The sequence below is a fragment of the Triturus cristatus genome, chromosome 7 (assembly GCF_964204655.1).
Source record: "Triturus cristatus chromosome 7, aTriCri1.1, whole genome shotgun sequence".
Lineage (NCBI taxonomy): Eukaryota > Metazoa > Chordata > Amphibia > Caudata > Salamandridae > Triturus > Triturus cristatus.
Genome location: NC_140590.1, coordinates 788,698,867 through 788,711,149, shown reverse-complemented (window position 1 = coordinate 788,711,149; position 12,283 = coordinate 788,698,867). Strand labels below are relative to the sequence as shown.

Genomic DNA, 12,283 nt, shown 5'->3' with positions numbered 1-12,283 from the left:
CAGTGGGGAGGGGCACCAGAGCTTTGCAGGAGGTGGAAGGGGGAGAGTAGGACTGTGGAAGAGTTTACTATATGAAAAGCTGGGAAAAAGAGACAGATCTCATTTGTGCTTCTTGGGCTACAAGGTGCAGCAGTCAATCAAGAGGAAGGTCTTAAGTTTCACATGGGTAGGTGGGAGCTTCCTTACGATATCTCTACAACTCCAAGTGAGGGGTGAGATACTCGGGCAAAGGATGCAACTATGGTAACTGTGGTACCTGCGACTGGTCATTGCCATGATTTCTGCCGTGAGGACCGCAACAGTCTGATGCTCTGTTCAGCAACGGCTAATGCAACCACTCTTGCCCATCATGCCACTCTTGTCCCTTGGCACTGTTGACGTTGAATTTCTGGTCTGCTGATTACACCGACATCCCAACAGCAAGAGTTTAACTCACAAAACGATCATGCTGCTAAGTATAAACACTCACACAGTTGTGTTTAGTAAACACAAAACCTTTGCCAGTTCTCCTCTTTCAGCGCTCTAAAGTTCAGGGCCACAAAGGAGTTTCTAAATCCACCATGGTCGTTCAGCAATATCCACTCTGTGAGAAGGAGCGGGATAGACTGCTTGTCCCAATCATGGGTCCCCTATGTACAATCACAACAGAATGGTAGTTATATGATCATTCTGTATGCATGCTCGTTGGAAAATTACCCTCTCTGCTGGGTGTCCTCAAACTTTTTTCCTTCCTCCGCCTCTTTTTGCTGAAGCCTTTTGTTGGCCTTTGGACTCTGAGCACGTTACCACTGCTAACCTGTTTTAAAGTGCATATGCTTCTTCCCTAAACATGTTTGTGATGTATACCTGATGGGCATATTTTATTTAAGTGTAAGTCCCTTGTAAAGTGGTACACCATCTACCCAGGGCCTGTAAGTTAAATGCTACTAGTGGGCCTGCAGCACTGTTGCGCCACCCACAGAAGTAGACTTTCAAACCTGTCTCAGGCCTGTCATTGGATGTGTTTTGTGCACAGTTTACTGCCACTTCGACTTGGCAGTTAAAACCTATTTTCCAAGGCTTAACCTTTCATTTTATTACATATAAGCCACCCCTAAATCATGCCCTAAGAGCAGGGTCAGGGCCGGACTGGCCTTAGCTGACACCAGGCTTTTTTCCCAGTGGGCCAGAAGGATGGGGTCAGTTTCTGGGTTGGTGGGGGCCATTTTTTGTTCAGGGGGCAGGTTTCGCTGCAGTGCTGCAATTTCGCCCCCCTGTACAAAAAGCAGCAGCAGTGGTTTCCACCAGCACCGCCCCTTCACCCCCTACCCGCCACCGGTCAGACTTAATTGTCAGGGCCGGTTTGCGTTCCCAGTCCGGCCCTAGGCAGGGTGCTATGTAAGCAAAGGGTAGGACATGTACCTGCATGTTTTGCATGTCCTGATAGTGACAAACAGCCTATTTTGTTTTTCAGTACTCTGAGGCCTACCCCTCATAGGGTAGCATTAGGAATTCCTTAATAATCTTTTAAGCTGTAATTACTGATCAGGAAGGAGTAGCTTTTTCATGTTTCATATGTTTGGAATGGTAGTGACAAATCCTACTTACTGGCGAGGTTGAATTTAACATGACATTTTTAGAAATGCCACTTTTAGAAAGTGGACATTTCTCTGCACTCACTGCCGTGTGTGCCTGACACCAGTCTCCAATATACATCTGGGCTGGGCTGGGTGACAGCTACATTTGAATATTCCCTCTAGACACCCACAACACTGGACACTCAACTGCATCTGCATTCATGTGCATACTGATGGATCTTCCTGGGCAAGAGCGAGGGGATACTTCACATGAATAGGTAGTGTCCTGTCCCCACACATAGGGCTGATACCGCCCATCGCTAGACTGGCAGACAGGACTGGGCTGAAAGGGAAACCTGTACACTTCAGAGAATTCTTTTGAAGTCACACCACATCAAATACACTTTTGGGTATAAGTACTGGGGGTCTGACCCCCTCTAGGTAGACACTTTGTTGGACCTATAACCAGACACTGCTAGCTCTACATCTGCACATTACCAGAAGGCCTGCTGTCTTGCCAGGACTGACTGCCACTTTGCTAGCTGCTCTGCTGTGTCGGCGTGCTGCTTGCTGAGTTGCAGGAGGGACTGCCACTTTGCGACCTGCCTCGCTGTGCTGGCCTGCTGCCCGCTACCTTTGTGCTGTGCTGATTTACAAGTGTTTCCCAAGGGATTGCTGGCTTGCCCCATGTTCAGGGGGTCTCAGGATCATCAAAGACCTCACCCTCTTCCACTGCTGTAAGACTATGTAGCTGGTGAGTCCAGCGAGTGGGTTTTGACACAGATCAGCTTGTGAGCCAATTGCTGCCTCAATCTTAGCACAAAGACAAGCACTTCCTCTTTGCAAAGGACTTAGCGTTCCGCTTTTCTACAACCAGTGTTGTCTGTGAGGCTCAAGTTGTTCCAGCTGTGCTTGTGCCGGTATAAGTCGCCGCCGCACTCCCAGTGGCTGCATCGCCTTCCAGCGCCTTCCAACGTGGCTCTACTGTGACTCATTGCCCAGGTGACCAGGTGCATGTCCAAGGGCAGGAGGCTCATCAGCCGTTGCCACGCACGCTGTTGTGACCTAGATCAGCCAACGACACGAGCCCCACTCACGAGGCCCGCCAACAACTCAATTGAAAGATACTGTACTGAGGAGTCAGACCCCCACGTTCCAGTCACCAACCCACACATTTGCGGGCGGTTCGCCTTTTGTTGAATTTCCCCGGTCCCAAAGGGCCTGTATAACAACCAACTTCTGGTGCTATTTTGCCCACTGCTTTGCCCCGCCCTGGCGAGGAAGTAATACTTGTCAGTTACCACATGATCGTACATGGTACTAGCACGGAGTTTACCATAATGGTTGCAAAATGTGTTTTGTTTAGCCCTGTGATTCCCATGGGCATTTAATGTGATAACTTGGAAAGTATACATTGTATTTTTGTGATTTGTCTTGTTTTATTCATAAAACAATAACCTATTTTTATAAAACTGTGTGGAATCTCTTTGTGGTGTATTAATTGTGTTACGGTGTGTGCGTATGTTGCACAAATACTTTACACATGGTCTCTTTAGATAAGCCTAACTGCTCTGTGCCAAGTTACTAGAGGGTGAGCACAGGTTATCTTAGTTCTGTATCTAGCTTACCCTGATTACAGTGGTGGGTTCTGCCTGGCCTGTGTGTATACCTTTGCCAACCAGAAACCCCATTTCTAACACATGGTTTCTAGGGGTATTACAGGGGATCAACCATACTTTCTTCAGCCATTTCTTCTTCCGTGGTGTTCCCTTAAAATAACCTTATCACAGGAACTAGTGTACCCAACCTCTTACTGATGCAAATTCTGGAGTGTTCCTTCAGAACTGCAGGGATGGGGGCTCAGACCCAGAGTGCAAGGAAACAGTTCAGTTTGTGTGCTGAGTTAGAGCCGCCCAGTGGACCGCAGCACTAACTGAAACCCACCTAGCTCTTCTTTGTGAAGGCAGTGTTTTAAGGAAACTTATCAGCAGTCCAGTTAAATAGGCTCAGGGACACAGTAGAAATCAAAAACAATGTGTTCGTCTGGAAGAAAACACACTCACATTTTTTATGCAGAAATCGAGACTTTTAATTTTAAAAGCTTATTTAAAAGCTTTAATCATGTGCAGAGAAAGTGTATGATATTGATACAGAAGGAGAATAAAATTGCAGTTAAAATTGTTATTAACGAAAACAATAGGAACATTTTAAACATTATTTTGTCTGCTTAAATGACATCCTACACCCTAATGCTATTTCTAAACCCTACGCTAATTTAGTAGGCTAAAAATAATACATATTAATCTAATCTGTGGAGTATTTAGCATGGTGCACAGAGCATAGCTCTTGAAAACAGCAGGCCTGACTTTCTTATCAGAGATCTGTCACGGAAGAACAGGCTTGTGCTTCGCCAAGGACAGGAATCTCTGCACGGCTGCACTCGGCTCCTATAGTTGGTTCTCCTGATGCTTGTCACTGAGAGGGAAGAGTCCTTAATTTTTTTTTATTTTTTTTTAAGTGCCAGGGCCCTCTCAGGAGGCCATTGCAGCTTGCACCACACACTGTCCCTGCCATGCTGCCAAGGATAGTAACATCACAGCTACTAACCATCACACCCCTACAAGTGTGACAATTGAGACTATTCCAGGCCCCAAATGCTATAAGAACGGCTTGGGTGGCAGGTAATAGTAATTTGTAATGTATATCAAATTAAGAATTGACTGTTGTTGTGGGCATTTCAGACAGCACCACCTTGTGGCAGACAGCCACAAGCGCCGGTGTTGACAATTAAGTGCCAGTGCTGAGCACCGGAAACCACTGGCTCAAATTAAGCACTGGAGGGAAGTCTGTATCGGGAACTGGCAAATCAGCAAATGGGCATGACCCATGGCCATAATCTCTTGGGCGAAGACCTCTCCAAATTAATGATCAAAAACCAACTTTTTTATAGGGTTTTTTTTGTAGTAATGTTCTCAAAATAAATCTCTTTAGTCTACATACACGATCGCAGCCTAATTCCAAATGTTTACATTAAGGGGCAGTGCCACTTTGGACTTGAGTTTCGTTGAGGGCTGACATTTTGATAAGTGAGTAATTATGCATGTAATTAAGAACAATGTCTGTCTACAGTGGAGGCATCCGTTATAAAGACAACAAGATATTAGCTTACACTGGGGGCATCCATATTTCACACTGGAGGTAGCCATGTTTTATCAGTAGTTGACATAGGAGAGGAATTTCACACCTTCTAATACAGATAATATTTGAAATGAGAACAAGGCAGGCTTAAGAAAAACAGACCACTTGCCATGGGAACTATCTTGGGGTTCACAACATTACTATCACTGTCAGTTTTAAAAGTCTTTCAATAAGTGGAACTCAGAAGTGAATTTAAGAAAATGCATCTGGTCGTGCTCTTCATTCTATCTTATCACTGGTCCATGTGAATCCCTTCTTCTAGGCATAGTTGACCAGGCACATCACCGCAAACACAAGGAATTGCCTCGTAGAGGGCATCCTTCGTTCCACAAACCAAGCTTCTGCTCCAGCCAGTCCTGTCACCCATCCAAGCCAGACATGCTAAAACGACAAATTATATGCAAATGAGATGGGTAGTAAAAGTGTCTCCAATGAATATTTTGGGACTGTGCAGATTATTGTTTTAACTCGAGTCTCAGTCTCTTTAAGAGAAAACAGTTTTTTATGGATATTAGGCAAATGATGTAGGAACGCTATGCTCAGAGCATAACAGAACAGTAGTGAATGGGCAATGGGAAATGATAGTACCTTATTATTTCCCCTTCTGCTGGTATGAATTCACAGCACATGTTCAAAATGTGCTACAAACCTTGAAGGCTTCCTTGCCCAAGTGTATAAAAATAAGAAAAAGCAAGGCCTTAGCTGTGCTACCTAGATATCCCCAGCCTTTACCTTTCTTTCCCGAAGCTTCACTGAAGATTGGAAGTTCAAAGAAGCAACCTAGCATGTTGGGTATGGTCGGTCCTTGATTACTTAAATTATGCATTGAAGCGAGGTAGCCCACCGAACGTCACGTGCATTATCTTAGGACCAGACCAGATCTCTTAGCAAGGCAGACTGGACAGAACTCTGTTCTAGCAGGAAGTCTGGAGGAGCCGCAACCTTCCACAGCTCAAACGTTTATTTATTTATTCCAACAGTGGACACCACCACTAAACTGTGCTGTGTCTCCAATGCTAGGACCTTTCGACGGATTATAAAATCAGTAAGGGTCATTTAAGTAACCACTTACTAATTTAGTATGATTTATGGATCACAAACATATTCAATTACACTCAGTGTTGAATGTATCAGTGACAAGCATTCGCAAAGCACGTATTCACAAAGGTAAAAAAAACAATGTTTTCGCTAATGTATATATTGTTGATAGCGGGATGGCAGGATGGATGGTGGTTGGACCGCGCCACCTTCATGCACATTCAGAGCTCTTCTATCCCTATTTGGATGGATCTTTATCTCTAACTGAGGCTTCAATCAAGAAGTGTAATGGTCCATCAGTGATACTGAAGCATGCTTTGCCCCACAGTAACGACAGAGAGGAGTGAAGTTGCAAACCATAAAGTTTTTTAAAAAATTGTCTTTTTATTAGCATTTGTTGCAGTAGAGAACAATACAGCAACCATAACAGTACAGGGAGAAAGTGGAAGGGGGGGAGCACTTGTGGGGAGGGACGGGGGGACAGGAGAAGTGGAGTATATGGGGAGGAAAGGATCCTTGGTAGCTAGGCATTGCATTACAGCGAAACAACCGTGTGTAGCACTCCTTTTTGCATTATCCCAAAAGGAAGAGGAGCAGGTGCAACTCAACACCGCTAGTAATGAAACAGCCACTTATCGCACCGTGTTGTCGGGACACAGGTGACATCAGATGCCCAAGTTTAAGTACAACAATTTACACAGTATATCATTGTGGGAGCCCACTCTGTTCGGTGAAGTAGACATTTAAGTACCATCATGGACGGAGTTGTCTCTGGGGTAGGCCTCACCCAGTTCTGGTGAGGGGTGGTCCCTTTGGCATAGGAATAAAAGTCAAGGTTCCCATATGTCCTTGGGGCTGGAGTGTGGGGGCATCAGTACCCAGACGTTGGACAGCTGCTCCGACAATACGTTGCATCCCGTAGCCAGGCCCTCACATTCAGCCGCGGCCCGTGCAGGTAAGAGCGGTGAGACATTGGGGCCGGGTGGGGAGGATTTCGACGGACGATGATGAGGGTAAATTAAATAAATAATTAATTTTCCCTCAACACTGTATGTCAAAAATACCCCCCCCCCCCCCAACCCGGCCCCACCGCTCTTACCTGCATGGGCTGCGGCTGTTCACAGTGGAAGCAGGTCTCCTGCCCCAATTCATGGCCACTCGTAGGAGCATGGCAGTGAGTTGGTGGTCTCCAGCTGGTGTGTCCTTCACGTAGCCCAACAAGCCCACCAGGGAGATGCAGGGAGGCAAGTGTCCTGTGATTGTGTGTTTAATTGAAAACACTTCCTCCCAAAATGATGCTACCCTCCGACATTGCCACGCGAGGTGAATGAAGGAGGCCTGAGGTGAAGTGCACCTGAAGCAGCCGGGATCTGCAACGTTAAAGAGCTGCATTGGGCTGCGGTGGAGGCGGTGTAGAAAATTAAAGTGTACCAGGCTCAGCCTATAATTGGACGAGAGTGTCTCCAGCTGTCCACAGCAGAAGGACCGTTGTTTATCTGGTATGGGGGGGTCCGTGTCCGCCTCCCATTGCAAACCATAAACTTTTATTACCTCATTAGTAAGTTATGACTTCAAATCAAATCAGATTGGTCATAAATCAATAATCATATTAATACAACATATGTGAATATAATCTAGGCAATGCCAAAAGACAACTGCAAAGTCGACTATTTACAAATAGAATAGGTAAATTATAGCAGATGCCAGAGGCGCAACTAGAGCCAAATTTCGGGGGGGGGGGGGGGGGGGGGCTAAGAAAAAATATCGGGGGGGGGGGCTGAATCTTTAAGCAAGAGTGGGGCTGCAGGGGCACTTAGAAGGGGTGAAACAACAGCGAGGCCTCATTAACATACAAAGCGAAAGTTGCGGCAAAGTCGGGGGTCCACGCGCAGCAGGTGTCGGCGGGTATAGTCCCTCAAATAGAACCAAATGAAAGTTCCAATCAGGACAAGAGAGGTGTGCTCCCTCAGAAACGATCTCTATGAGCAGGAGTAAAAGGAACATTGAGTTTCAAGAGTGGGAAAGTTAATGTCACCTGCAGAAGCAAGTCAGACTGTCTAATACCAAAAACAAGCAATTAAATCCTGAAATTCAGACGAAAGTTAGAACTCCGACTGTTCCCACAAGGAAAAAAACAATCACAAATAACGTTTACAATGTGGCTGGTGTCAGCCCATTTCCCAGGGTTAATAAAATGCAGAATTTTCCATCATCTTGGCCTTCATAGATGTCACACAGGGGAGTGTTCTCTACTCTGTCTCCCTTCTCACGCTGGTATTCACCGTCCAAACCATTAAAATGCAACAGCAATGACCTTCATACAAAATCTCACAATAACAAGACAATTAACGAGAACACAATAACAGTTGCCAGCATTTGGAAAAATAATCCCGGGACACTGAGGCACAGGGCTGCTGCAGGCAGAAAGTTCTTGTTTGCGTACCTGTGTGTAATAAAAAGGAACAGTTTCTGCAACAATATTACCCGGGACAGTCTCCAACTTCAGAAACGGGACAGTCGGCAACTATGCTATAACGCTTGGTTCCTGGAACAAGAAAATGATTTTTCACAAACAGCAGAAATAACGCATTAAATTTAATATGAAGTCTTTAACTGAGGCCTACAGTGACTCCTGCCAACTTAACGTGACTACACTCTAAAAATAGTTAACTGTTAAACTAAAGGTCACACATTACAGTCACTATAAATTTACACTTGTATATAAATATATGTAGTAAATGATTATGCATGATAAACATTAGTATGTCACTGAATGCCAACGAAAAATAGCAAAAGTGCATCACCATTATTGAAAGCGTTCAGTGCTCTGTGGTGATCATACTGTGACAGAAACTAACAAACATTGGTAATGCTAACAAGCCAGGCTTTTATATGTTATCTTACATTCACAGGCATGCACAAATGCTGCTTAGCACGCAAAAGCCCGACTTCTTGGATAGGGGTAAAATTATCAAGAAGTATTGCTTTTAACAGAACTTATATTAGGAATGAAGGATTAAATGTGACAAAAAGAGTGATGATTGATTGTACTTATTTGATGTAAACTAATGCCCCATGTATTTCAAAGGGTACACTTTCTTGAGAGTGGAAGGATACACCAAACAGCCAATGGAATGGGCCGAGAAAGCAATACTCCTCTGGGTCCAGCTCAAAACCACTCTAGATGCATTTTTAAGGACCTGTCCAAAAGCACAAACTCTTTGCCAGGTATTATGTGAGTGGTCTTTCTCTGTCCACTCATTGATAAGCACTTTCTTCTCTCATCATGTATCTCTGGTCCGCCGCTAGCCCGCACATAGCAAAACGTGCACACAGAAATGATTGCATAAGTGCACAGACAGAAGGAGCTAACACGCATTATGGCGCGGAGAGCTCTTAACAGATTGCACTCGAGAGATTATTTTGGAGAGAGGTTTTATTGCGGCCCAAGCCATTTGTTTAGGAGACCTATGGCTCACTGCATGTCTCCTCTGAATGCCAAGGAGGATTCTGAAATGTAGACATATTTGATTTTTGCTGTGAATAATGTTCCCGTTATCTGTTCAGGCAGCAGACAAGGACACATTAGCACTCCCTCACTTTCAGAGCGGACAGTCTCCCCAGAGCAAGGAAAGGACTTACAGCTGCAGTGTTTGCTTGGTATGTCCACATTGGTGTAGAGTGCAGAGACAAAGTACCCCCCAGAACTCCACACATGCCCCAGAGCAGGTGGACCGTGGCAAATCCTGCAGCCTGTCAAAGGCATGTGGAGGGCAGTTGTGGCGCTTTCCCCTCTGGTCACAGGTGTGAGCCTACATATAACTAAAAGTGTGTATTTGTAGAGTGCATAATCAGCCCAGAGGAGGCACAATTTACAGGCAACATGTGTTCATTGTTACAAAACTCTGAGGTATGCATTATGCCTACCTCGGAAGGATGAATATCCAAGGGGCCCCACAGGTATTCAAGCCTGTGACCATGGGTTCAACCATCCAACCCTTCAGGGGATGCATTAGTGCGGTGAACCCCCAGACCTGTAATCAGCAAGGGATTTCCACCCTCACCATAGCATTGGAATGCCTTACATTACGCATTTCTCTTTCCACACCATTGCAATGGCAAAGAATGTTTTGTCCGTTTTAATTGCCCAAACGATGAAAGAGAACAGACATGCAGAAGTGAGCATTCCATGGACTCTCCAACTTGCTGTAGGGTACCAATCTGTCCAGGACGTCCCATCGCGGTATTTGTCCCTGCTTTTCACCATGTGTCTCTCATCTTCTTTTTCTTCCCCTTGCTGTTTTTTCCATTTAAAGATATGAATGAGGTTTCTACTTCTGAGAGCCAATCACTGCAGCTTTAAGTTCTAGTTCTGTACAAAGCTGAGGGCCAGGGAGCAATGCTCTAAAATACAGCTGTGCAGCAGGGAGGGTGGGCAAATTGATATCCACTGCCAAACCCTACAGCTCGGGGTGATGCTTGCAGTTGGCCCGCCACACATGAACGATGGACTAGCCAATAAGGAGAGATGTAGAGGGTCCACGACAGGCTGGTACCAATGAAAAACTGGTAGAGCTGGGGGAGAAACACTGATATATGAGGCTTGCTTGCCCACTGACTGTCTCTCTTCCAGAACTAAAGATCTTTTGGAAGCATGAGGTGCAAACCCCATGATCTCTTAGTAGACCGGTCCACCCCTAGGAGAGTTAACTACAGATTTACAGCTACAGTATTGCTGTAATCATTGGTACAAGTCTTACGAATTTTCTAAAGTCAGCCACATTCTGCAATAGAATTGAACTTCACCACATTTCCTTCTGAAGGACTTCCTCCTTTGTATTCCAGACCGTTCTCCCCCAACGAATAGAAGGAAGGGCATGGCTTTAATATTGTAAAAGCTATGGAGTGTGCAGAGATCCCATCAATCCGCCAGACACATCTATAAACGGCAATGATTGTGTCACCTATTTCTGAGCATTCTTTTTATGTCTTCATAGAATGCTCCAGGCCCTATGGGAGTCATGCACAGTCTGAAACACATTTAGGAGATCAATACTTTGCCGGACAGAGTCCATTGCAGCCCTTTCCTTTATTTTTAAGCATCATTTCAGAATATTGCATCTCACAAATAATAATGCAGAAGTTAATCAACTTGCGGGGTTGCAAAAAGTTAAGGATGCCATCATATTCAACATTATTAGATACTTCGAGTGATAAACTGAAAGATCTGTTTCTAATTTCCTATGCTGTAGTTACTTTCGAGCATATTTGTGCTGCAGGAACTATGGTTGTACGTGATCCAATAAAAAAACAATTTTGTGGGATACCATACCTGTAAACTTTTTACCTAAATTTTTTATTCAAAGTGAACTACATTTACCGTTTAGTAGAAGTTAATTCGTAGAATATATTATTTTTTCAAAATTGTCTTGTACGTGCTGTTTTAAAAAGGTGTTAATACCATCAGCTTTCAAAATGGATTCTCTTTGTTGGTTTTTATAAAAAGAATGTTAACATACCTTTTCCTTTCACTCCCTTTCCACATCCTGAAAACGGGTGATGTTTCAGACTTTTTGCTGCTCCTGCGGGTTATCCCACTTCCCTCCTTCCACTGTCTGCCCTTTATGGAGGGGTGTTGACGCACTGCCTCACCCATTTTTAAAAGATGTTATTTTTCCACTGCTCCATGCTCCAACTTTTTAATCCTTCACGGGAGCTCATCCATGCTCTCATTTCTTCTCTTACCCTCCTTACGTCCTCTTACCTTTGTCTCCTTACCTCTCTTTTCTGCTTTAATAAGTTATGCACTGTAATCAGAATTCGCTGAGGGTTTGACTTTTTTTTGTATTTTTTTTTAAATATAATTTTTTTCTTTAAGCATTATATAGGGTTTTTTCTTTCATTATGTTTGACCAAACTGTATTCTATTCATGTGTTTTCCCACTAACTGGATTTTCAATAATTTGGTCCTTAGACATGGGTTTCTAATTTATTTTCCAGTGAATTTACATATTAGATAGAACCATAGACAAGATCCACGCCATAAATTCTAACCTGTGTTTTTATAAAACAGGAGATGCCCTTCTACTCCCTATTGAAAGTGGGCTAAAAATAAACATAATTAAAATATTTATCATTGGATCCCGCCTAATTCGCAGTTCCTTAAATCATCCTATGAAAGTAAATCCACCAAAAGCATGATCAATTTCGTACGAGAAATAGGGAAGGGAAAGAGAAGGCGCACCATGAAATATTACAATTATAAGGCGTCTTTATATATCAAATGAGGACAACTAATAAAACAAGCAAATAAAAAAGTACAGGCCAGTGTAATGTGTGTACAAGCATTTTTCCATTTTTATTGGGAATAACTGTCCCAATGTATGGTTATTAAAAGTCCTAGACTAATCAAGATAAAAGATTGATCGAAATCTTGTCGCACAGTCAGTGAGGTCCCAGTGACTGGGTCAGGCGATGATTTTTCAGCCCGT

General features: G+C 44.0%; 1 protein-coding gene across 4 annotated transcripts in view; it reads left to right on the top strand.

Moving 5' to 3' along the window:
• SGCD (sarcoglycan delta) overlaps positions 1-12,283 on the top strand; it is a 941,570-nt gene that overhangs the window by 710,777 nt on the left and 218,510 nt on the right. The window lies entirely within an intron of this gene.